General features: G+C 35.9%; 1 non-coding gene across 1 annotated transcript; it reads left to right on the forward strand.

Moving 5' to 3' along the window:
- Positions 1–23,526: 23,526 nt before the first annotated feature.
- On the forward strand, positions 23,527–23,633 carry LOC142875745 (U6 spliceosomal RNA). Its single transcript, XR_012923040.1, has one exon. It is a non-coding gene; the product is annotated as a U6 spliceosomal RNA (small nuclear RNA).
- Positions 23,634–25,167: the final 1,534 nt, after the last annotated feature.

Below are 25,167 nucleotides of genomic sequence, written 5' to 3' on the forward strand. Positions count from 1 at the left end.
AAGAATCATGGCAGGGTGGGGAAGACGTACGAGTCTTGCTAAAATGCATATCTTGATGCCAGCAGAAAAATTCTGACTTGGAAAGTTACTTGGTGAACCCCAAGACTCTCTGGAAATTAGACTTAGGATCTGCATTTTTAATAAATTCCCCAGGTAATACTGATGCTGTTGATTCATTGATTATACTTTTGAAAATGCTGGGCATCTCATCAAAATTTCTTCTTCGATGTTGAGAATAATTACACCGAGGAATAGAATTCAGGTTAAGTGCTTTTCTCTACTATAGCAAAAGTAAGTAAGATACAGGAGAAAAAGAGGTGCGGGAAAGGGTACAGATTTTGAAACTCTTTAATTATATGAAATATATATCACCTGGATTTTCTTTGCATATCAGCTAATTAAAATGTTTGCAAAAAGTATAATAACCCCATTTACGAAAACCCCTTAGGCCAAGTTTTGTTTCACTCCAAAGTATAAATGCTTGGACAAATTTACAGGTGCCCTGGAAGAGAAATGAGAAGGTGGGCAGGAAAGGACAGTCAGTTAGATGAAGAGCTGCTAAAAGATGTCAAAAAAAAACAAAAAACTGTTCAACAGTTTTATTGAGATATAATTCACATACCATACAATTCGCCCATTTGAAGTGTAAACTTTTAATGTATTCACAGAGTTGTACAACCATCTTCACAATTAATTTTAGAACATATTATCACCCCATACCCATTAGTAATCACTGTCTGCTCTCTCCTTTTATCTAGCCCTAAGCAACTACAAATCTACTTCCTGACTATAGGTTTCCCTACTCTGAATATTCCATATAAACGGAATCATACAATATGTTGGCCTTTCGTGCCTGGCTTCTTCCACTTAACATAATGTTTTCAAGGTTGATCCATGTGGTAGCAAGCATCAATATTTCATTCCTTTTTGTTGCCAAAAATGTATTTTTTCAACCAAATGTTTAGAAAAGAAGAATCCTAATAAAAGCCTTCATTTATTCATGCATCAGACAAAAAATACCATATGTTGCTAGAGGCTGTTAAATTGTTTAAATCAAAGAGTCGATCTTATTTGATATGATTTAACATTACTAGACATAGTTTTGGCAATTTTTATCTCATTTCTATGAATAGATTCCAGCCAGAAATGGATCTACATACTATTCATACTATTTATACTGATAAAATATATTTAATAATTTACTGTAGGCAAAATTGTAGCACTTTTACTATAAGTGGTTGCTTTAGAAACAAATGACAATTTATACAATAGCCATAGTCCATAGTCTTAAGAAATTTATTATCCAAAGGTAATTTATAATCCAAAGGCAAACAATATAAACAAGAATAATAGTACTTTAAGCCAAAATATAAAGATGCAGTTACCCTGTGCTGAAATATCCACTAGAAACAATAGCTTCTTTGAGGCACAGTGATTTTAATCATTGATATCCCAAAATATAACCTCTGAAAGGACAGGGACATTTTATTTGTTCATTTATATTAATATATCCTAAGCACCCAGGACTGAAGGCCAGTGCACTAAAAAATAATTCGTTTTTATGTTAGTTTTATTATTTAATAGCTATTGTTACATGTTATATATTACATTATGTATTATTTTTTATTATAGTTTGTTTTAAAATTTTACTTATACTCATCTTAGAAGAATTAAAAGCATAAAACTACAGAAAAATTAAATAAAAATCATCTGTGATCACATAACTCAGAGAAAGGCCACAGTTAAGATTTAGCATATTTTCATCTAGCTTTTTATATGCATAAACAGGTATATTAATTGGTATACAGCATGAGTTCAAGTATATATTTCAGCATTGCTTTATTGCTTTTCAACAGAATTCACATATATAATAAAAGGCCTTTAGATATTAATTTAGTGGATTTTTTACAATCATATTCATATGATTTTATTTATAATGTATAACATGTACATGCATCTCAATGAAAGGATGTATTTGCAAATGAAATATACTTTTTAAAAAGCATAATCTTATTTCCATTAATGAATTCCCTAAGAACAAACCTTTACGGGCAGAAAACAAAACCTCCTACAATCTGGAAGCTATGCTCATGTGTACAGACAAGACAAAGACAATTTCTTTTCCTCATTTACTCATCTTGCTTTGGTAACCCCCAGTGGCCCCTTTCTCCAAAATTCTCCTCCTGGTGCCCACCCCCTACTTCACCTCTGGTACCCAGTGCTTGTTACTACTCTTCCTCACTAAAATCAGGGAGCACACGTAGGATGAGTCTGGCTGGAGGCAGCTGCCTGGGCTACTTACTAGTCACAGTTCCATCACCTTAGATGAACCATTTTATTATTCAAAGCATGAATGTCTCAGCTATAAAAATGAAAGCTCTATGCCAGTGGTTCTCGGAGTCTCGTCTAGATCAACATCAGCTAAAAACTTCTTGGCACATTCTCTGGGTCTTTCCCAGTCCTACTGAACCAGAAACTGGGAGGAAGCCCAGAAAATTTGTTTTAACATGCATCATGCTTCTGGTGCATGGAAAAGTTTGAGGATCATTGCTCTACTCTTCTTCAAACCTCCTGCACCTCCTCCTTTACCCTGGCTACGAACTGTTCTCTTGGCTTCCCACTTCTGAGAAAAACCAGGCAAAAAGGACACGTGTCAACTCAGAACAACACAACCAAACCCGCCAGCATCATTTGTGGCTCCATACCCTGTCTTGCCCATGACCTTCCTGAAGGCAGTCCCTCCACTTGTGCATTTGATCCCATCCTCCTACTCAAGCACAATGCTGCACTAATTCTCCCTCCTTTCTTACTCATCAGTATTATTTTCTTCTACTAGATCAATTTCGTTATGCTACAAACTTGCCATTATTTTTTCCATCATTAAAAAAAATTCCTCTTGACTCTCACCTCCCTTGCTAGCTATTGCCACCATTTCTTAAAATTGGGATATAATTAGCATACAGTGAAATGCATGGATTTTAAATGTTACAGGTTAGTAATTTTTGATCATGTCTAACCCCATGTAAATAACACTCCCCCCCCAAAATATAGAGCATCTCCATCACTCAAGAAAGTTCCTTTCTGCCCACTTCCAATCAACTCTGAGCGGTGGCACTTAGGCCACCACTGATCTGATTTATGGAAGTGAGATTAATTTTGCCCGTTCTACAACTTCACATAAAGGGAATCTTACAATATAAATACTCTTTTGTGTCTGGCTTTTTGCTCAGTATAATGGATTTGATATTCATCCATGTTGTTGCATGGTATCTGTTATACATTTTTTTATTTTTTATTGTTGAGTAGTATTCCATTATATAAACACAGTACACTTTGTTTATCCATTCATCTATTGGTAGATATTTGAACTGGTTCCAGTTTTTTAACATAATGACTAAGGAATAGAATGAATATTCACATATTAGTCTTTTTGTAGACTGATTTGTGTTTGATAAAGAAACATACAGTTAGACATCAGCTTGGGTGGGTTATTGTCTTGGATAATCATCTGTTCTTATATTTCAGACTCAGCAAAATGCAGGAAGGACCTCTTTCATAAAGACACTAGATTGTTTAATCAAAAACCATGCCTCTGTGAATGCAGAGCATAATAACAGTTTCAAAGCATTTCAGAGAAATGTATGACTCATTTCTTTATCCATAAATACTCCATCAAACATTCTTTCCATTCCTTTCCATCCTCGCCCTACCAATACTTTGTGCCTACTGTGTTTAGGACCACATTTGAATAAGAAAAGCAATTTATGTAAGAAAAAATGATTGTACCTCTGTAATATTCTGAAATAATTTTTTTAAAAAAGAAAGAGACCAGAGAGCACCCTCCCATCCCCCACCTGTGAGGACACAGCAAGAAGGCAGCCATCTCAGGAAGGGGTCTTTTACAGAACCCAAGCATGCTATACCCTAATCTTTGACTTTCCAGACTCCATAACTTTGAGAAATAAATGTCTGTTGTTTAAGAAAAAGAAAAAAAAAAAAGAATTTTGGGAGGACATAAACATCGGACCATAGCACCCTGCAACTCTCAAAAGTGATGCAGTCCCTCCTCAGGACTACTTCTGGGAAAGCTTCTTATTATATTTTTGAGAGCATGTGAACAAATCATTGATTTTTGGCCCCACAGTCTACAAAATTAAATAATTCTACAAGGCAGTGCCCTTGTAGCCCACCATAACAGCTCTGGAGAAATATTTGACTTTATATTCCTGTGCGTGTTAACCATCTCTAATACACCTCCGAAGGTACTATGTTTCTGCTAAAAGGGAAAATTATGATTTGGAGTTAGAAATTAGACAATTTGTTAAAAAAATAAAATTATCCAGGAATGTGCCAAACCCAAGGGGGGGGGAAAAAAGAATGACTCCAGACTTCAAGGAACTTTTGGCATACTTAGAGAACTTAACCATGACAGACGGTGCAATGTTTAAAGTGCAAAAATAAAACTATGTCCAAGGTAAAATGCTGCCCAAGAAAAGAATGATCAAATGATTGAGAAACAGTAAGGTGCAGGGCTCGACAGTACAGACCTAAGAGCTCGGCTGCCTAATGTCAAATCCCAGTCACAATGTTTGCTACCTTTGAGGCCTTGGGCAGGTTTCTTCACCTCTCTTCAGTCTTGTCTACAAAACAGGATATAATAGTGCCTACTTCACAGTGTGTGCGTGTGGCCTAATATGTGTAAAGCACTTACAACAGTGCCTGGCAATACATATATAGTCACGTGCTGCATAATGACAGCTCAGTCAATCAGTAACCATAGATACAATGGTGGTTCCATAAGATTATAATGAAATGGAAAAATTTCTATTGCACAAATATTTACAATTGTGTCACTTACACTATTCAGTGCAGTAACATACTGTATAGGTTTGCAGCCTAAGACCAGGCTATACCATATAGCCTAGCTGTGTAGTAAGCTATATCATCTAGGCTTACATAAGTGCACTCTCTGATATTTGCACAACAATGGAATCACCTAATAACACATTTGTCAGAACATATTCCCATCATTAAGCAATGCATGACTGTATTAGCTACCATCATCATCACCATCATCATCCCATGCTCCTTAGTTCTCCTGACAGTAGGAAGGGAGTAGAAGAGTTTTGAGGTCTTTGAAAGGAGATAATGATTGTGTTGAGATGTAAAAGATAAATAAATGAAACAGCAAGAAGATAGGCGCTGTCAGAAATAGCACTGCATGTTTGAGGGCAATAATAAGAAAAGCTAACTGAAATGTAAGTTTTAAAGATGAGGGTACTAGCAAAGGCAGGGTATACCATGAGGCAAAAGAAACAGGATTTGGAAGGTCCTAATATGTCATGGTAAGGAATATTGCTTGACAAAGGGGAGTAGCTGGCTATTTGTAAGCAGGAGGTATCATAATCAGATATAATGCTGGGAAGTTCACTTGGTAGATATGAAGAAGAAATTGCAAGTGGGGCTCAGAAATAACAAGAGCTGGAAACAAGGAGGTAGTAACATGAAAAGAAGGAAGAGAAGGACAGGCACAAGAGAAGAGAAGGTAGAAGAATTAACAGAATCTGGCTCCTGACTGACTCAGTAGTCAAGGATGATCTTTAGGATTTTAGTTAATGATTCACCAAGTTGGGAGTAGAGGAGTTGGGATTTTTAGGTAAAGATGATAAGCCCAATTTTGGACTATCCTGCATTTGAGATTGTGTTGGCAATGTCAAATTGAGTTTTTCAGGGAGAAATTGGGTGTGTAGATATGAAATTCTTTTTTAAAATATGGGTTGAATATATAGATATGGGAAATGTCATCACATATAAAGCTGGTAGTTAAGCCATGGAAGTAGTAAAATCACACAGAGCATGCACAGTGACAATGAAAGATTCTCAAAGACAATTCTTGGGAACACTAGCATTTTTAAGTTGGCAGAGACAGAAGATAGTGGACACTGTGGTTGATTGCTCAACGTCCATTCCATCTTACCACAAATAATCAGAACATGCCAATCATGATATTTTCATTTCCTCTGCTAGTAATGACTAGGATAAATATAGACCCAATAAAGCCAAAAAGTATGGTAGGAAACTTCTAGGGAATTTTTCCTTGTTTATATGAAACGGAAAGAGCCTGATCTTTAATGAAATTGCTGAATTAATGTATCAACCAGATCCAAAGCTTGTCCTACTTCTAAACTTTCAGTTATGTGAGATAACAACTGTCTTTAATGTGTGAGCCAATTTAGAGAACATCCTTACTGATAAAAGGTATCCACACTAGAGATGAAAGGAAATCATTAGACTGGAAATGGGAAGAGAGTGGTATATAGAAACCAAGAGAAAAAGTTCAATATAGAAAGACAAGCATAAGAGATATATTATCTGATCTACAAATGCAAATGTATGTGTGTGTTTGTGTATATATAAAAACATTCTTTATGCTGACATATATTTCTGTATACCTCGACTGGGGTGCTCACACACGCTCTCTCTTGATCACTTTCTTGATACTTTCTCCACAAAGGATTACATTAACAGCAGAAGGCAAGAGAAAACATGTCATTCCAATTCCTTATTCTTTTGTAAAGAGAAAAGCCACTGTCTCCTACAGGAAATGTCCAGAAAGTAGCGAAAAGTGCAAATCAACAGCAAATGGCAATTTGTTTTGTAGTAGAGACTGATGAGACAGAATTTTAAGAAGTTTCTTCCAAAGGCTTATAAACCAAGATTAACATCTCAAGGTCAATATCTTCCAAAACTATACTAAGACCCCTGAGGTTAAGGCTCATTTCACAGTTCTAGAAGCCTACTACACAAAATGTGGTCCACAGACCAGCAGCATTGACATTACCCGAGAATGTGTCAAAAAGCAGATTTGGGAGCTCCACCTAGACCTGCCGAATAAGAATCTACGTGTTCACAAGATCCCTCAATGCTTGATACAGACATTATAGTTTGAGAAGTACTCTTCTAGAATATCCTCCATTTGACCTGTGGCTTGAGTTCTCAGTGAAATAATACAGAGCCCATGACTCATGATGGCTAGTCTCAGTGCAGTGCTACATTGTTCACTGTGCACACAGGGCTCCGGCAAAAAGCAAAAGGCCAACAGTCTGACTCAGGACCAAATGACGACATGACAACTGCCTTTTATGAAATACTATGAAAAGCACTGGAAATAAATTTTAATACTTAAACCAGAGAAAATTCCTATAATTTCACTGCACACTCCAACATAAGAAGTAGAGGGAGGAGAAGAGAAAATAAATTTGCAATCATATAATTATAACATGAAGCGGAGCAAAGAGAGTTAAAAGGCATCAAGCCCCAAGCACAGAGGTAGTTGTTAGCTGTGAATTCTTTAGAAGACTCCCAAAGGCTTGTCTTTAATAATTAACTTGTCATTGCAAATCCCTACTCCAAAAGGCATTTAATAAGTGTTCATATAGCTCATGTAATTAAATTAAGAACAGATTATTGGGGTATGCCTGTTACATTTTGTTTTCCTCATTTCCAGTTTCAAGAATAGCACAACTACTTGCTTCTAATTTATATACCCAGTATCGACATAGTGATTGGCATATAAGGGAGCTCAAAACCAAATGAATGAATGAATGAATGCATGCAAACAAGAATAAGTTTTTGTCTTTCCTGATGGTAATTTATTTGTTTGGGGAGGGATCAATAGTGACACCACCAAGGTCAACATGAAACTCCACCTGCTTGACTCCCTACTCATCCACTGAGTCCAGGAGTTTTTCAGAGTAACTAAATATCAAGCTATCTTTACCAATTAGAACAAGTATTGGGACATAAGAAAAATTTCCTTGCACTTCTCCATGTATTAAAATAACATATGCATAACAGACTTCATAGTGCTCATGATGGTAGAATTGTGAATAAAGTCCTTTCCTACATTTTGAACACTTTGGTTGCTTCCAAACAACTGAACATAAGCTCAAAACAAACCATTGTTAAAACAAGCCAGGAAAAATTGAGTGTATTCTTTTTCCTATTTATCATTTTTAGTACTTCATAATTGGAAACCTACATAATATTCCATATCTGGGGAAATCTAATTTGCTCACCTTTCTCCAAGATTAATTCAAGAAGGAAATCTTCCATATAAACATTAGCTTGCTTTTTTTTTTTAAATTATGGCTCAATGTATTCAACTTTAATTACTTTAAAGGCAAGGGTACCCTCTGTCCAAGATAAGAGACACATTCAACTTCCATTCAGTATTCTTTCCATAACTTTTTGAGACAAAAAAAATTAGATCATTTCTAATTTACAAAGGAGAAAGTCACAAGGCATGGTAAGGTTAAACTGTTGGCTGGGAGGTAATTCAAAGACACATGGAAGAATAATGCCTGGTTCTTCTATTTTCCACCCATTTATACCACACCTTTGCATCTTTATAATTTACCAAAATTCAGACAGACTACCACTGGTGTTCAATTCTCTCTGAGAAGAAGTTGTTGCAGAAAGAATTTTTCTTTTTGCACACAGGCTTGAAAACAAATGAACAAACAAAACATGGCCCAAGTGATTTGTTATAAATATGTGTCTAATATCAACCCTCTTAATGGTATAGTCAGAAAGAGTAATTGTGATTGTTCTGGTACCTGCTTAGTTACATTTAAAAATGCTTAATCCTCCAAACCAACAAAAGATAACACACAAACTGAAGTCCTAGGAAGCCATGTATTAACATTTTGCTCTTCTGAGTTTGTGATGTAAGTGAGCATAAAGATATACAAAGCAAAATACTGGAAGGAAATTCACCATATACATGATGGATTTATTAAGCTTTTGTTCTTATTTCATTTTGGAACATATCCTGCACATGGCTCTCAAGGTTCTTATAAAGAACAAAGAGAAGTATTCTTTGCTTGGCATTTTGTGTAATTATATTCACCTACTAAAAATATTCAGTTGATTTGCACCGTAGCTAACTATTTTAAATCAGCTGCTAAGGTATCCTTCACAGCTTTAACAAGCCACTTAGGTGATTTTGATGCACATCAAAGTTTGAAATGCACTGTCCTAAATAATAATTCAGAGATTTAGATATGCCACACAAAACACAATATACCCAGAAAGACAAAATATGGTTGATATAAATCACCCATAAAATTTCACCCCTGTGTCTCAGAGAACAGAACTTTCAGCACCTTAGTAAAAGAAAATATTTTTTAGAGGTTTTATCTGCATTTGTGTCTTCCCTTTGTGGGAGCATTCATTATCACCTCCAGACGCCTAACGACCCACCCTTGGTCCCTATCCCCAAATTGCCTCTCATCCTCTTTTCTCTACCAGGTTTAAATTTTTCCTAAGCCTTTGCTTTCCCATTTCCACCTCTCTAACCCCAGAACTTTTCCTCCTCTCTCTATCCTTGAATCACAGGACATAGTCAACCTTCCATGTGGGGTCAGACACACACTCTCAAGCTTTTATATCTCCAAGAGAACTTCATTGGAAAACAGCAGCAACAAAACAGCTCCAATTTACAAAACTCTGCCTTTTTGTGATATGTAGTTCTTTAAACATGTTGAATCTGGGTATATTGATGTTTGAAAGAGAATACTTTGGAATGAAACTGGAAATTTGAAATTAGCTTATTTTTACCTATTAATAATGATGTTTTGATGCACATATTCACTCTTTCAACTAACCTTCTTCTATGCCATTGTCTTTATTTTTTAAATTTTCCATTTTTTTTAGAGACAGGATCTCACTCTGTTGCCTAGACTAGAGTGCAGTGGTACAATCATAGCTCACTGCAGCCTTGAACTGGACTCAAGCAATCCTCCTTCCTGCCTTAGCCTCCCAAGTGACTGGGATTACAGTCACTTTTTTTTTCTGTTTATTATTATTTTTATTATTATTTTAGTGATGGAGTCTTGCTATGCCACCCAGGCTGATCTCAAACTCCCAGCCTCAAGCAAACCTTCCCACCTCAGTTTCCCACAAAGTGCTGGGATTGCAGGTGTGAGCGTGAGCCACTGTACCTAGCCTATTCCATTGTCTTTAACTTGACTGATTTTGCCCAGTAGACTGCCATTCAAATAACTATCATTGTATGTCATCAAAATCCCAAATTTCAAGGTAGCTACTAAAATATATTTGTAAAACAATATATATATCTCCATGTTAAGGATAAACATTTTATAAGTACTTCACACTAACCCAATCAAAATGATTGCTTTCAATAAATATATATTTGCCATATCAAGTGAAAAATTAAAAGTCCAGTCACATTATCTTCTTAATCACAGCATGATAAAGTGACAGTTCTTTTAACCACCGTTTGCTCATTTATTTGTTGTTACAGTCAAAGTCCTGTTATATTGTCCTCTGGGATGTTGCAGGTAAGAATAGACATTTTTTTTAAGACTTGTTTAAATATTTACCTTTTAAATCTTTCAGGAACATTTTAGGTCGGCCAAATATCATCTATTATAAAACAGACAACTATGGCACTTACCCAAAGCCAGGGAGCTTGACTAAATTAGCTGGGTTGCTGCTGCATCCATTATTGAGAAGAAAACACTGCAACTTTGGCTTGGTTTACTGGCCAACAACATAGCATTACAGATAAGGTTGAGGTTCCGTCTTAGTAACATCTTAGCTGTCGTATGATGGGAGCAGTGCCAGGAAGAACGATCCTTGCCCCAGAAATCATGTCTGCCCCCATCCCCCAAATCTGTCTTACTAACTAAACTTTCACTATGACAGTTATTCATGTGGGTTTTACTAACTGAACTCTGGGCAGGGGTAACACATTAAGCAGCCGGCAATCATGCACATCCAATCTCAAATTAGTCTTCTGGCTTTTTATTGGAGACAGCTAGTTAGGCGTGATGAAGAGAAAGGAGTTTCAATTTTTGGAAGGATTGGGAATATATCTGAAACAGGTAATATGAGGATGCCAGATATGTAGTGCACACACACGAGAAAGGTATGTGTGAGAAGGTTCCAGAGGTTATTGGATTGCTTAAGGTGTTCCAGGCCCTATCCTAGCAGTAGGTACAGCCACTCCAATAACATTTGAAAATACAGTAAGATTTTGAGACAACAAAGAAACCCCAGAGCGGTGATTCTCAAAAAGTGGTGTAAGAGGCTCACCAGCAGGGAAGCAACTGGAATGTATTAGATACAGGTTCCTGGGCCCTGCCCTATACCTACTCAATTTGAATCTCTATGGATGAGTCCTAGGAATCTGCATTTTATAACAAGTACCTCAGGTCATTCCTACAGTGCCAAAGTTTGAGAACCAGTGTACTAGAGGGTTTTAACATATTTCCTTGAAGGCCCAAAATTGTCACCTTGAAATCTCTCTGTCACATACATACATATCTCACTTCTCATTAAATATTTGATCGTGGTGATTATATCCTTTTATTAAACAAAGATTACTATTTGCAAAGCACTATCTACCTTGAGAGATGGAAACAAACCATATAATTATTCTGCCTTCCAGAACCTTAACGTCTCAATTTAATTAATCATGCCATCAAATAGGACATTAAAAGGTAGAAAAGAAGGACATTATCAAAAAAAAAAAAAAGAAGAAGAAGAAGAAGCTACTGCATTCAAAAGTATTCTCTACCAACAGGTGAATTCTCTGCAAACCCAAATCAATGCATTCCTGAAAATCAATTACTTATTCACATGTAAGTACTCAGCCGTATATATGTGACCATATATATTTGAAAATAACCACTTTTACTGATGTACATAAGCAGTCAGCAAACAGGTTGATTGTACTTCTATTGACATGCTGCTCTTTAAACTTCTTGAATTTAATTTTTATAATTAGAGGACTTTGGCATCCAAAGAGCAATTTTGTAAATTAAATAACTGCCATTAGCTAAAGAAACCTAAACATTAAGGAAATACAACTTATAAATTTATTTCTGTGCCAGAATTTGCTATGAAGTTCTTAATGAAGGGAACAACCATTAGTTACCATTAATAAGAAAACACCAGAGATGACATTTATTGATCTTTTCCTAAGTACCAGAACTGTGCAAGCACTTTATGTGGATTGTCTCACTAAATCCTCATAATAACTCTCTAAGGCCAAAGTCTATTATTATCACCATTTTACAGATCAGGAAACTGAGGCTTCTTAGAAAATTAAGTAAATTTTCTAAGGTCACATTGCGAAAGCAGTGATTTCAGCCCACCCAGTATGAATCTAGAGCTTATACTTTTGACTCCCAAGCTATACTGCCTGAATTCCAAGACAGGAATTCAGTATCTCTTTACTCCTAATCCACTCTCTTGTCCACATACCACATGTTGATAGGCATTATTGACATAATTCAGCTTATTGGAAACCAGAGGTAATAATCCTATTTGATTTCATATTCTCCTTCTGAAGATCCCCACTTCTACAAATGGAATCAGGTCATTATGAGCTGTTTCCAAGGTGTCCAGAGAGCCAGGAAAGTCCCCCAGAAGAGACATCCACCCAAGGTCAACATGAGCTCATGTTTTTAGGTTTTGGATAAATATCTAATACATGTCACATATGAGTAAAGTAGGTCACAAGGTCCAAATGGCAAGTCTGTCTCAGGAAGCATTTGCTATAGCATGGGGACATCTGCTCACAACTGGGCAGTATGTGGGCAGCAGGTTCAGCCTGAGGGGCCACTGACAGTTCATGGCAGACATGGTAGGTCCAGCTCTTTTACTTATGGCCAAATTTAGAGAGATTGAAGGGTCCACTTGTCCTTTGGTATTTCATGCATCAATTAATTGAAGTTGACTGTTCCCTCTAAGGATTTGATTACAATATAGACTTAATGGGCAGGAAAAGGCATATTTTTTTTCCTGGAATATAATTATTTTTGAATATTGAAGCAAGAAGTCCATTTGAAGAGTGGAATGCAGTGAAGTTAGTTACTAAACAAATGTGTTTGGGATACTGAGAGGATCTGTCAAAGCCTCATCTATGAAGCATTCTTGATGAAAGTATTAAAACTGAATAGCATCAACCACTCAAATTCAACTTCTGGTTTAAAGGAAGTACAGGAAATGGAGGAACAAATTTGAAGAATACAATCAGGATTTGATAGGACACCTGACCAGATTTCATCAACAAATCAGTGCTGAGAAAGAACAGGAGGGAAGAATGGGAATTGTTCTAAAATTTAAGTCTTGAGAGACAACCAAGTGCAATAAGTAGAAACTGATTTGGACTCTGATTCAAACCAACTAGCTACAGAGGGCATTTTTGCACTGATAAGGGAAATCCAAATGTAGACTAGGTATTAGAGGGTACAAAGGAATGATAATGAGTTTTCTATGTGTGATAATATTAATGTAGTTACATAAGAAACGTTTTCTTTTTTAGACATGCATATTGAAGCATTTAGCAGCAAATGACATTAGGTCTAAAATTTGTTTTAAAATACTCCCTCCAAAAAAGAGTTCAGCAATTATGGCAAAATGTTCATAATTGTTAAAATCTGGGCTGACAGAATTCATTAAACCATTTTTTCTACTTTTGTGTGTAACAAAATTTTTTATATTAAAAGTTTTATTTAAATGGAGAGAATCTAAAATTCTAAATGTACAAACTATTATACATGATGTTTTAATCAAATGATAATTATAAAATGCATTCTGTTTGAAAATTATAGCACAAAAGATATATATATAAAATTATGTTTTTGAAAGAGTTGACATTTTACTTGCAGACTAAAAAAATTCATTTATATCATCTGTTTAAAAGTTTATGTTAATCATTAATCTCTTATTTCATCCACCAAGATTGTCTTTAATATTTTAACTCTTGAAGACTAATTTTTGTTCAAATTAAGCATTAGCTATTTTTCCTTCGGAAATTACAAGAGACTATATTTTTCATAGAAAAGACTAAAAGTTCTTCCCTGCCAAGAGTCTGAGTTCAACATCTTATTTACCAATATTTCCAAAGCTATTTGTCATGTACGATTTCTTATGTTTCAAAATTATTTAGGCAGAGACAGGATCCAGAGGTGTAATGAAAATTCCAACTCCTAATTTTCTCCCCACTCCAATTCACAATATTTTCATTTCTTCTGGTCCCCCAAATTTCTAGTACGTATATTAGAAAACTCTGAGTTAGAAATTTTAGGAAAAGCTCTCTTCTTTTGCTTTTACAAAACCTCAAATCTGTATTTTCCAAGCACATTAAAAAATATATTAAAATCTCAAACAGATCAAGCAACCTATCATGGTTCACACAGTGAAAAGGTGAATCATCACTCTATGAGGTAGGTTCAAACTTGTCCAGCCAGCCCTCAAAATCAACCTATTTCTACAGCTACCTGGATTAAGTCTCTTCACCCAATTAAGTAATAATTACTACTCATGGTAAACCCCCAAAACTTATCTCCTTATAAAAGAACAGCAGAGGAAAAAAAAGGACTGTGTAATTATTTCATTTTTTCAAATGTAAACAATTAAACTGATGATAATGCTCACTGATTCAGAAAAATATGCAAATATAATTATTTCCTTTCTATCCATTGCATTATTTTAGTAATAATAAAAGAAATACTGTCCTTCTAGAGAAAGGCTACTGAAATGATTCAGCTCCTACAAGGGAAGCAGCTCAGTCACCACCAGCACCCTTTAAAGAACTGTGCAAATAACATGCACTGAAAAAAAAAATCACTCGAAGAAATTTCAAAGTGACTCTAGAAAGCTCAGCCAGGAATAACTCCTTGGCTATTTTCTGAACTTCGATTAAAGAGAAAGATTCGGCTGGGGCATGTTTCAAAACTCCTTGGGTTTAAAAAGATGATATGATATAAACCATATACTCCAAACATAAACACAATTTATTATCGGAAGCTATCTTTAAGTTTCCAGAAGCTTCTAAGGAATCCCTAGTTTCTCCAAGATCCAAGGCTCTGGATTTCAGCAGCACAGTGGTTCAGACATGGCTTTGCTTCTAATCAGAATTAAAAATGTATGTAACCAGGAATCTCTGTAAAATCCATGCTATTAGGAATTCATAATGTGATGTCTCTTGGGTCAAAGCACAGTACTGATTGAGATTTTTTTTCTGATGAATAAACTAGCAATAAAACTTATAACAAATAAGACTTAGGAGTCCAGAAGGTGAACTAAAGGTTTTAGAGGTCTAAGGTTCCTGCCCAATTCCCTCTCAAAACCTCATTTTGAAAGTTCTACTCTTATGTCCAAGTTTCTAAAAAGGACATTTTCCCATTAGCAGTAAAAAGTAGCTACTTTGCAAATAATTAGTGGCAAAAATATTTTATTTATTTATAATTCATAGCTCCCCATTTGCAAAATGTGAAAGATAACAATGCTTTGTAAAAACAACCACCATTATAAAACAGTGTTTATTCACACGTCTATCTATCCAGCATTTGGAAATGGGCTATTTGAAGGAATCATGAATGTTTAAGGTGATGAATATGCTAATTACTTTGATTTGATCATTATACAATACATATATCAAAGCATCATACTGTACCCCCAAAATATGTACAATTATTATGTGTCAATTAAAAAAGAAAGAAAGAAATGGGTAGTTTAAAAATGTCAGATGTATGAAAACTGGTGCTAGGGGGTGACATTTACTATTAAAATCATCATTGTCAAAGATTAATGTATCACAATGGCATAATAATTAAGGGTTAGAAGAATCATATCCTCTAAACATATTCTCTGAGAAAAAAAGTCAAAATAAAATAGGTCAGCATTTGGAATACTCTTAACACGGAGCCTCGCTAGAGTAAAATTTCTAAAGGTAAGGATAGGATTTCATACATTTATCCCAGATGAAGCAGTAATAACTAGAAAACCAGTGAATTAAAGTACGTTCTAAGTATGTCAACCTGAAAATACATTTAGGCATATTTCAACAAATACTTTTATGAAATATATGTTTTCCATTAATAATAAGTGAAAAGAACAAAGAAAACTACCAAGAATTTATATTTAAAAGTAACTTTTCTTAAATTTAATCATTCAGAGTGAAAAAGTAATAGTTATTCTCAAATAAGGAAATAACAAAATCATAAACTGGACTCCAAATTTAAAAAAATAAAGCAAAAATGTCACTAGACTTTTAACTGATAGAAAATGAACAACAATAAAGGTATTTAAAAGATTCATCTATAACAGTCCTATAATATTTTTTTAAAAACTACCTAATACTTTGAAAAGTCTTTAATGACAGTGTATTTTTATTAGTGAATTTAATAGGAATTTACATTCCTATTTTGCCTGAAATGCTTTTTTCGATTCCCTTCTAAATATAGACCTAATATTTGAACATCCACATAGTAAATACAGTCTTCAAATATTTAAAAAAGAAACTCCAATTATACTTCTTTGATTAGAACTGTGAATTTAAAAAAAAATGGTCTAATAATACTCTTGTCCTTAGGCAACTATTAATTTAGAATGTTTTATTTTGGGTGGGACTTCAGACCATTCTCTTTCAGCCAAGCATTTTTTTTCCCTCTAAGCTAGACAATTACATCTCATGACAATTACATCACTGTAGTATGCTGATATTCTAAGTTTCATTCCAAACTGGCCAGATGTGAAATGCAATGTGCTGTGATGCAGAGGCATTGAAAATACCAACAATGCCAGATGATTTCAGGCATTTGGTAAAAATTATCCTCCAAAAGTATATCCAAGGGGCTTGCAAAATGACTTTCATTTTTCATTCTTTTAACTGTGCCAACTAGAGATGCTTATAAAACTAATAGAGCCACTTTTTCAGGGAAGAGGGGACCAGGGAGTGGAGGGAGGCCCTACTTGATATCATGAGGTATGGTTAAAACGGAAAACCGGCACTTACCATCTCTCTTAGAACACACACTCCAGCAGTATCCCTGGTACTTGCATATCAGTGTCTTAGAACGGGCTTACTGAGTTTTAGTCCATTAAATGGCAACATGAGTAAGAGCAGACAGGAAGTATAACAAGCAATGCCCAATGCCAGGTTCACTTACCTGCAAAAGGAAAAGCAAAGGTTTAAGTCTCCCTAATCTCAAACGCATGATTATCTCTTCACATATCTACTAATTAGCTTTGACTTAAAGCAGATTTTGTGCTAAAGAAAAAGACAAATATAACCATGTGTCCTTTAATACCACTGTTTGAAAACACAAGGTCCCCTTCCCTCATCTAGAAACTATGAATTCTTTGACAGATACAAGTTAACTGGATGCAGAAGTGGAGTACATATTTTCTTTAAGGTAAGTTGATAAACATTTTCTCTTCAGTTTGTTGAAGTGCAGATGTGACAATAAAACAGGTGATTGAACTAGGAATTTCTTAAGATCTTAAGGTTGTTTCCCCAGGAAGTGTCTAATGATTGTCACTAGATCAGTTGCAGGTCTTTCTTTATAGGATGAAATAGTGCTAGTTATTGCTGGGATTTTGCCAGTGATCTCCTAGGCAACTGACAGCTAAAAGAGCCATAAATAGAGCTGCAAACACCATCACTGTTTGCTACCCTGAAGTATTTTGTCTTTATACACTTTAATGTGCACATTCTCGAAGTATGTTTTAGCATGAACATTCCTCTCGTCTCAAAGCTTAGGAAACAGCCAAATTACTGATGCACTAAGGACAAATAACTAGCAAAAAAGAAAGAAAGAAAAAAGTAAACATAAGATGAACCCTTTCTATGACTACATATATATTTAATATATATCTAAAACCATAATAACAGCTAGTATGTTTAAGCTCTTACCAAAGCATTTTGCATTGCAAATTCATTTTAAACAATTTGTTGAACCATGAACTAGTATTATCCTCATTTTTTTGTAAATGAGGAAGTTAAGAAACTTGCTCAAACCCACATGGCCAGGAGCTAGAATAAGGATATGCATTTTAAAATTATTATCATCAACTCAGATTTCACAGATTCATGAGTTTAAGACATCAAGCCTTTCCCTCATGGAATTCATTTTGACACATCCCTAGAAGACTGAAGAAAAGTCTGTAATTGTGCATTTCAAAAAATATCAAAATGACAATAGTGTGATTTTACAGCTGTTTTCTATAAAACAAAGAATATCAATCCCTTAGAATAAACTGTTCACAATAAGTGCTTGGTAGACACAAAATGTTTCCAGTTTGCAAGTGTCAAATCATTATTTATCCCTAGACTAATTCTATGAAATTGGCCTCACAAAAGTTTCTTCTGGGATTGTTCATAGGATTGATACCTGGTATATAAAATAATATATAAGATAATAAATATACATAACAGAACCTTTTTTTTTCTTTTTAACTCACATGTTCGTGGTGACATAACAGAACTTTTTATAATCAATAGCATCTTACATCCTGTTAAAGCATGGAAACAATGTGGGTATTCCACTGAAGTAGCCACCTCTCTCACTATGCTAACAACCTTTTTTGGAGCTATCTTCAAACATTATATGAATTCCACAAGGCAATGATCTCATTACTTTATCGCTGATATTTTGATTTTAACTAAAAACGATATTACTTGGTAGAAGTAGTCCTTCACCTAGTATCAAATAACTTATTTGCAAAAGTCAGTTTTATCTGTACAAAATATTTGCATTCATTAAAGTTATCACATAAATGGGTAGGTCAGCGACAGGAAGACTGAGCTTTCTTACATATCTATATATCAAGGCAATTACATCTTGAATACATGTAGTACTTTCTAGAGTGAAAACTTGGAGGGGCAAATATTCCTTTGAATATTCTTGCACATGTATGGTTTTTTTCCTTCTCTAATAACCTTATCGTTGTGGCCAAACATATAATGGATCTGTTTCAATAGACATGGATTACTTACTATGTGCCAGGTGCAATACTAAGCATTTTCACATGTGTCAGCTGATTTTACTTTAGTAAATATCCCCTTAAAAAGACAGTATGATTCCTATGTCACAGATAAGGAAACAGAGATTTAGAAATGTAGCATGAGAGCCAAAGTCCACAAAGCTATTCACTGGGTTTCCACCCATTTCTCTGCACCTTAAGACATACTTTGAGCTACCTGCTTCCATTTGACTCCATGACTATCTCTGCCTCATAAAGAGAAGGTGAGATGTACCTCTACTAAGTGAGATGACTTTTCATTAAAAGGTAGAAAATAACATTCATCAGGCCCAGTCACCTTCTGTTTCTTATGGTTTTATAATTTAGATCTGTATATATCACATATTCCCAACTGCTCTGCATACTACCTGAACACTCTGATGAGAAATTAAGCATGCATATTCATGAGCCAATTTTAGTCCAAACAGAAATGATCAAAATTGTTCAAACCTTGTCTTATCTCCTTTCTGCCCTCAATTTGTTAGCAAGAGAATGCTGACCAACAGGAAACAGTGTCTAGAATGGACATTTTGTTACTAACTAAGGCTGTAACTTTTAGCCATGAAGGAATTAAAGAGGAAACATGACAAGACAAGGGATCAGACTAAAGAACAGAAAAAGCAGCTCCAAATCATCATGTTTTTGGGAATTCCACAAGATTATAAGTAAAATTGTTGTGGCAGAAAATAGCAGTAATGTAACTGTGCTTTGCTCTACTAAGAAAGTTCCATTTCAGAGTTGCATAGTGAAAGCTATTAGCAACTAGAGATAAAATAAATACTTAATGCATCTCATAGAGGGTATCTTTAATACAGTTCTTTTATGCAAATGGCTCTTCATGTGTCTCAGAACATTATCCTCAAAGCATTTACAGATGCCTGAACACAGCCACCAGCCACTTGTGACGCACATTTATTCAGAGACAAGACCTCAACTCCCAGCAGAAGACTCAGATACACCCAAGCCCACCCCTCCACTCCCAGAGAGCCCTCCTGCTTTTCACCCACCATTTCTCCCACCCTTCACTCATCATTAGCAGGACACTGGGAAAGGACATCTTTTAATGACAGGAGACTTTGCACATTGAACAATATACAGAATACCTTCCTTCCTAAAGAGACATTCAAATGCCCCCGGTAATGACAGAATTTCGGAAACATTTAAAGTTCTCAAATTCTAATGTAAACATCAAATCAAGATTAAAATAGCCATCCTGGAATTATCTTATGTTTTGGAAACACTAGCAGCTCTCCACAGAGCACAGGGTGTCCTTCTTCACTATTGGTGACACTCATGGAAATCAAATTGCCTGGATAAGGGGCACACATCACAGGTTTCCAAGAACTTTCATCTTTCCCATCTCTTAAAAAAAAAAAAAAAAGTACAACATGCAGACATCAGTCTGGGTCTTATCCTGTGCAGAAAAAAAGGTCATGCTCATCTCCCAAAGGCAGGGAATTAAATAAAACAAAACAAAAACAAGAAAACATAAAAACAGATTTGAATAGGGTTGTTTTGCATCAATTGTCTTAGTGCAGTCATTGAAAACCAACACTCATTCTTGTCTCCAGCTGTTTTTGCCCCTGCATCAAGCAGTGCAAATATTCCTTGGAATGCTTTTTTAAACCAAACAATAAAGACTCCTGAAAGGAAATATTCACCCAATTAGTGAAAAAACCCTACTGGGTTTAAATGTTAAAGATACCACCAAGTGGGAAAGTATCATGACGTATATGCCAGGGGTTATTTTCACACTGAGGAAATAGGAAAAAGATCTTTCCATAAGAGGAAAGAAAATTCTTAAGCAAAATCAATTATTCATTGCAATGCTAGGAAAATGGTTTTACTGCCAGCCTAGGATGCTACCAATAATTTCCTGGCCTTACACATTCTTAGTCTCTTAAGACTAAAGATGATGATTCTTTCAAAAATTTCTGACAATCTAGAAAAATTGTTCTTGATGGAACAACATGTTACATAACAATATTACTGATTATGGTTTAGAACAAAGAAATACTAGGCATGAGAAAACTACTTCTACGTTATTATTTGGATTACGTACAAGGGTTGTCTGAAAAGCATCCAGCCATTGTTAATGTAATGAGAACATATTACATGGCTGGATAATTTCTGGACAGCCCTTGTATATGCTAATAACCAAGGAGGGTTAATTGCTGCAGGATATAGCAGTAATGATGAGTCCTATTATGGGAGATCCAGGGAATTCACCTAAGGTAAACTAAAACAGAAATAAAGAAGAACATTGTTTTCCATAGTTTACATGATTCATACTTATTTTCATTGAAAGTCTGCACTAAGGAATTTTCTAATCATGATCAACTTTAATGTTGAAAACAATAGCTGTGTGTCACTCAATTCATGAGAGAAGGGATGGAAAACTGACAGAGAAATCTGAATTTGTTTCAAGAGGTACATACCTTTAATCATGTTTTTTCTCACTAAACTATGTATCTTCCTACTTCATGAAATTATTAATAATAAAGAGAGCAACTCATTCATCTTTGTATTGCTAGCATCTAAAACAGTAATTGATCCACATGTTGCACTCAATATTGCTCAATAAACTAATGATGAATCTAAGAGATCATAAGATGTGGCCATTACTTTCAAAAACTTAACAAAGTAATTCGGGGTACTGAAACATAAAAATGTAACTACCAGTCAAAATTCTATTTTGTATGTGGTTAACTATTTGTTCACATGAGAACAATTATGGGAGTACAGACCAGCAAGGGAGGACTCTAGGTTGGCAGGAAACTTTATGGAGGAAGTGAAGGTCAAAAGAAGTAAAAATTGAAGGGGGATGAGTCTTAAGGTAAGAAAAGTTTAGCTACAATAGGGTGTTAGTGTTGAACAGGGGGAAAAAGGGGGAGAGGTGATAAAACTTTGGAAACTATGGGTCCAGATTTGAAAGTCAAATGGCTTCAAGTTGATAACATACCAACTTCTTCCTATTAATAAATATACCTTACTATTTGTCTTCTACATACTGTGAAAAACTACAGACTCTATCTTCTTAATATTTTTTAAAGTAGTGCATAACATTCACGGAAAGGCAAACACCTATTTTCAAACAGACATTCTTACATGAAGCCCTTCAGAACAAGGTCTAGAGTTCACATGGTTGATTATCAGCTCTGGTTCTAACATCTCTTTTCTCAAAATTGCCTATTACTGCCATCTCAGGTAGTAGCAAGAAACAAGCAATTATTTAAGAATTAAAATAGCCTTAAGTATAAACAGTTGACCATTGACCAACACGGATTTGAACTGCGCAGGTCCACTTACAAGCAGATTTTTTCTTTCAATAAAAGTTACATGGAGTGTGCCCCCTCCCCGGCCTCCCCTTCCACCTCTCCCATTTCTGCAGCCCCTGCAACAGCAAGACCAACCCCTCCTCCTCCTCTTCAGCCTACTTAATGTGAAGACCTTTGGGATGACCCACTTCCACTTAATGAAAAGCAAATGTATTTTCTCTTCCTTATGATTTTCTTGATAACATTTTCCTTTTTGTAGCTTTCTTATAAGAATACAGTATATAATACATATAACATACAAAATATGTGCTAATTGACTATGCTATCGGCAAGGCTTTTTGTCAATAGTAGGCCATTAGTAGTTAAGTTTTGGAGGAGACAAAAATTATATATGCAGATCTTTGACTGTGCAGGGGGATGGTCAGCAACCTGATCCCCCTCCTTGTTCAAGGGTCAATTGTAGGCCGAGCGTGGTGGCTCACGCCTGTAATCCTAGCTCTCTGGGAGGCCGAGGCAGGCGGATCGTTTGAGTTCAGGAGTTCGAAACCAACCTGAGCAAGAGCGAGACCCCGTCTCTACTATAAATAGAAAGAAATTAATTGGCCAACTAATATATATAGAAAAAATTAGCCAGGTATGGTGGCACATGCGTGTAGTCCCAGCTACTCGGGAGGCTGAGTCAGAAGGATCGCTTGAGCCCAGGAGTTTGAGGTTGCTGTGAGCTAGGCTGACACCACGGCACTCACTCTAGCCTGGGCAACAAAGCAAGACTCTGTCTCAAAAAAAAAAAAAAAAAAAAAAGGGGTCAACTGTATGGACCTCCCAGCAGGTTGATAAAATAAAAATTCCAAAAAGAATGGGGAAAGAAACTCTAATCAGGAATGATATTTGAAATGTAATAGCCAGTAAGGTTCAGGTGTTAGGCAATATAAGTGTCCCCTGGCCCATCAGAATGAGGTCTAGAGTTCACGTGGTCGATTATCAGCTCTGGTTCTAACATCTCTTTTCTCAAAGTTGTCTGTTACCAGCTGCAAGATCAATTTAAAAAACAACATCTCTAGTGACCTGCCTGCCTGACTGCACATATATGAATATGAGTCTGGGTTAGAAATATCTACGCAGCTGTTAGAATAACCAGGGAATTTGAATCCCATCTCTGCCACCTATGGTGGTATTGCCCTGAGAGATTCAACTCACACATCTGAGCCTATTTCCTGGCCTACCAAATCAGGATTAAGGATATACATCCCACTGCAATGCTCCCAGGAGTAAATGAGATACTGTATGTAAACATTCCACATAATCTGCAACACCCTCTTCAAATACAAATCATCAAAGACCAGAAATTACTAAAATGATCAAGGACATTTGATGACGAACAACTTACTTTAAAAGGGATTCTAGCGTGCTCGCTTCGGCAGCACATATACTAAAATTGGAACGATACAGAGAAGATTAGCATGGCCCCTGCGCAAGGATGACATGAAAATTCGTGAAGTGTTCCATATTTTTTCACAATTTATAATTTTGATATCACAATAAAAAAATAAAAGGGAATCTAGCTATGATGACCTTTGCCTCTCTGCTCTCGTATTTTCCAGAGAGAATCTGCCTCCACCCCAGGCCCTCCTGAAAGGTGGCCCCAAGTTAGTTCCAGAAGCCGCAAGCCCCGCCCAATGCTGCCTGAACAAGCACAGACACCAGGGAAGAGCCAGACCAGTCAGACTCTTCTGGAAATTTGCACTAAAAATGCTGAGACCAAGTCCAGTCAGCCATTTGAGGCTGAGGTGACTATTGCAGGAAGCTACGTGGGGACATGTAGAAGAAGTGACTGAGTGAGCAGAGACATCTGGTCAAGAAAAAACAAAGTGGATGAAAGAGAGAGACTGAGGCAGAGGCCATGCCACTCAGACAGACGAGGAGACTCAGCAGATCTGCCCGACGATTTTCTTATTCCCAAGAGTAACAGCTCTCCTCCTTGCAGTGGGACGCTCCCTATATATCCATCCTTCAACCCTTCACATAAACTCCTTTCTATTTGAGTTTTCCTGAGTTTCTCTTCCTTGAAATCCAAAACAAATAGAGAAAACCCAAAGCAAACTGAGGGACCGTGTACTCTCCCCATCTCTGCACACCAACATGACACCATGATTGCCTTTTCAGGGGCCTTTCTTCTTTGAGATTGCCTATTAAAAACGATCTCCAAATAAACAAGAAAACAGAGGATGAAATACTAGTGCAGTGATATGTTTCCAAGTTGCTAACCCAACTGAATCAAAAGTGGATTTCATATGAACACAGCATATACAGGTGTATCTCATAAGCTGCTTCTCTCAGATATTTCATAGAAAATGACAAAATTTATTGCAAAGGGTTGTCTCCTTGGTTGATGATTCCAACTAGATCTCTAAGTAGGCTCTAAAATAATAAGACTGCTTATTATTTTTAATATACATATATATTATTGCAATTAGATAAATAAATGTGAGAATGTTGAGCTTAAAGCTAAACAGACTGAATGATAAGTAAGAATACCAGGGCCACATTATTTATTCAATCAAGAAGTTCTGACCAGGAGCCTAGAATAGGTAATGTATTTTACAAGACACTTTAGGGTGATGCAGACATGGATACTTCCAGAAAGCAGCTGACATCATAGGCCAAACAAGGGCAGAACTTATTAAATCAACTTAGCAAATCCTTTCCAGTCTTCTTATTACTTAGAGAATGAAGTGAGACTGCAAGAAGCACTGACTATAAATACTCCGCAGTGGGCCCAGCCCCTGCACATTAAGCAGGGCCTGGTGTGGCCTGGCTTCGTATGAAGAGCCTCCAGGCAAAATTAAGATTTTACGAGAAATGATATATCCAGAAGGAAGATCTTCATGATTATACAGGATCTTTTCTGGCCCACCAGAAGAAGAAAAATAAGTTTTCAAAATAAAGCAGTGACAGCTAAGGCCCAGAATAATGATTAATTAGTTCATTTTAATAAAGAGCTATGATGTAATTATGAATGATTATTAGAATTGCAGTGTCTGGTACT

This window comes from Microcebus murinus, chromosome 14 (assembly GCF_040939455.1).
Source record: "Microcebus murinus isolate Inina chromosome 14, M.murinus_Inina_mat1.0, whole genome shotgun sequence".
NCBI lineage: Eukaryota > Metazoa > Chordata > Mammalia > Primates > Cheirogaleidae > Microcebus > Microcebus murinus.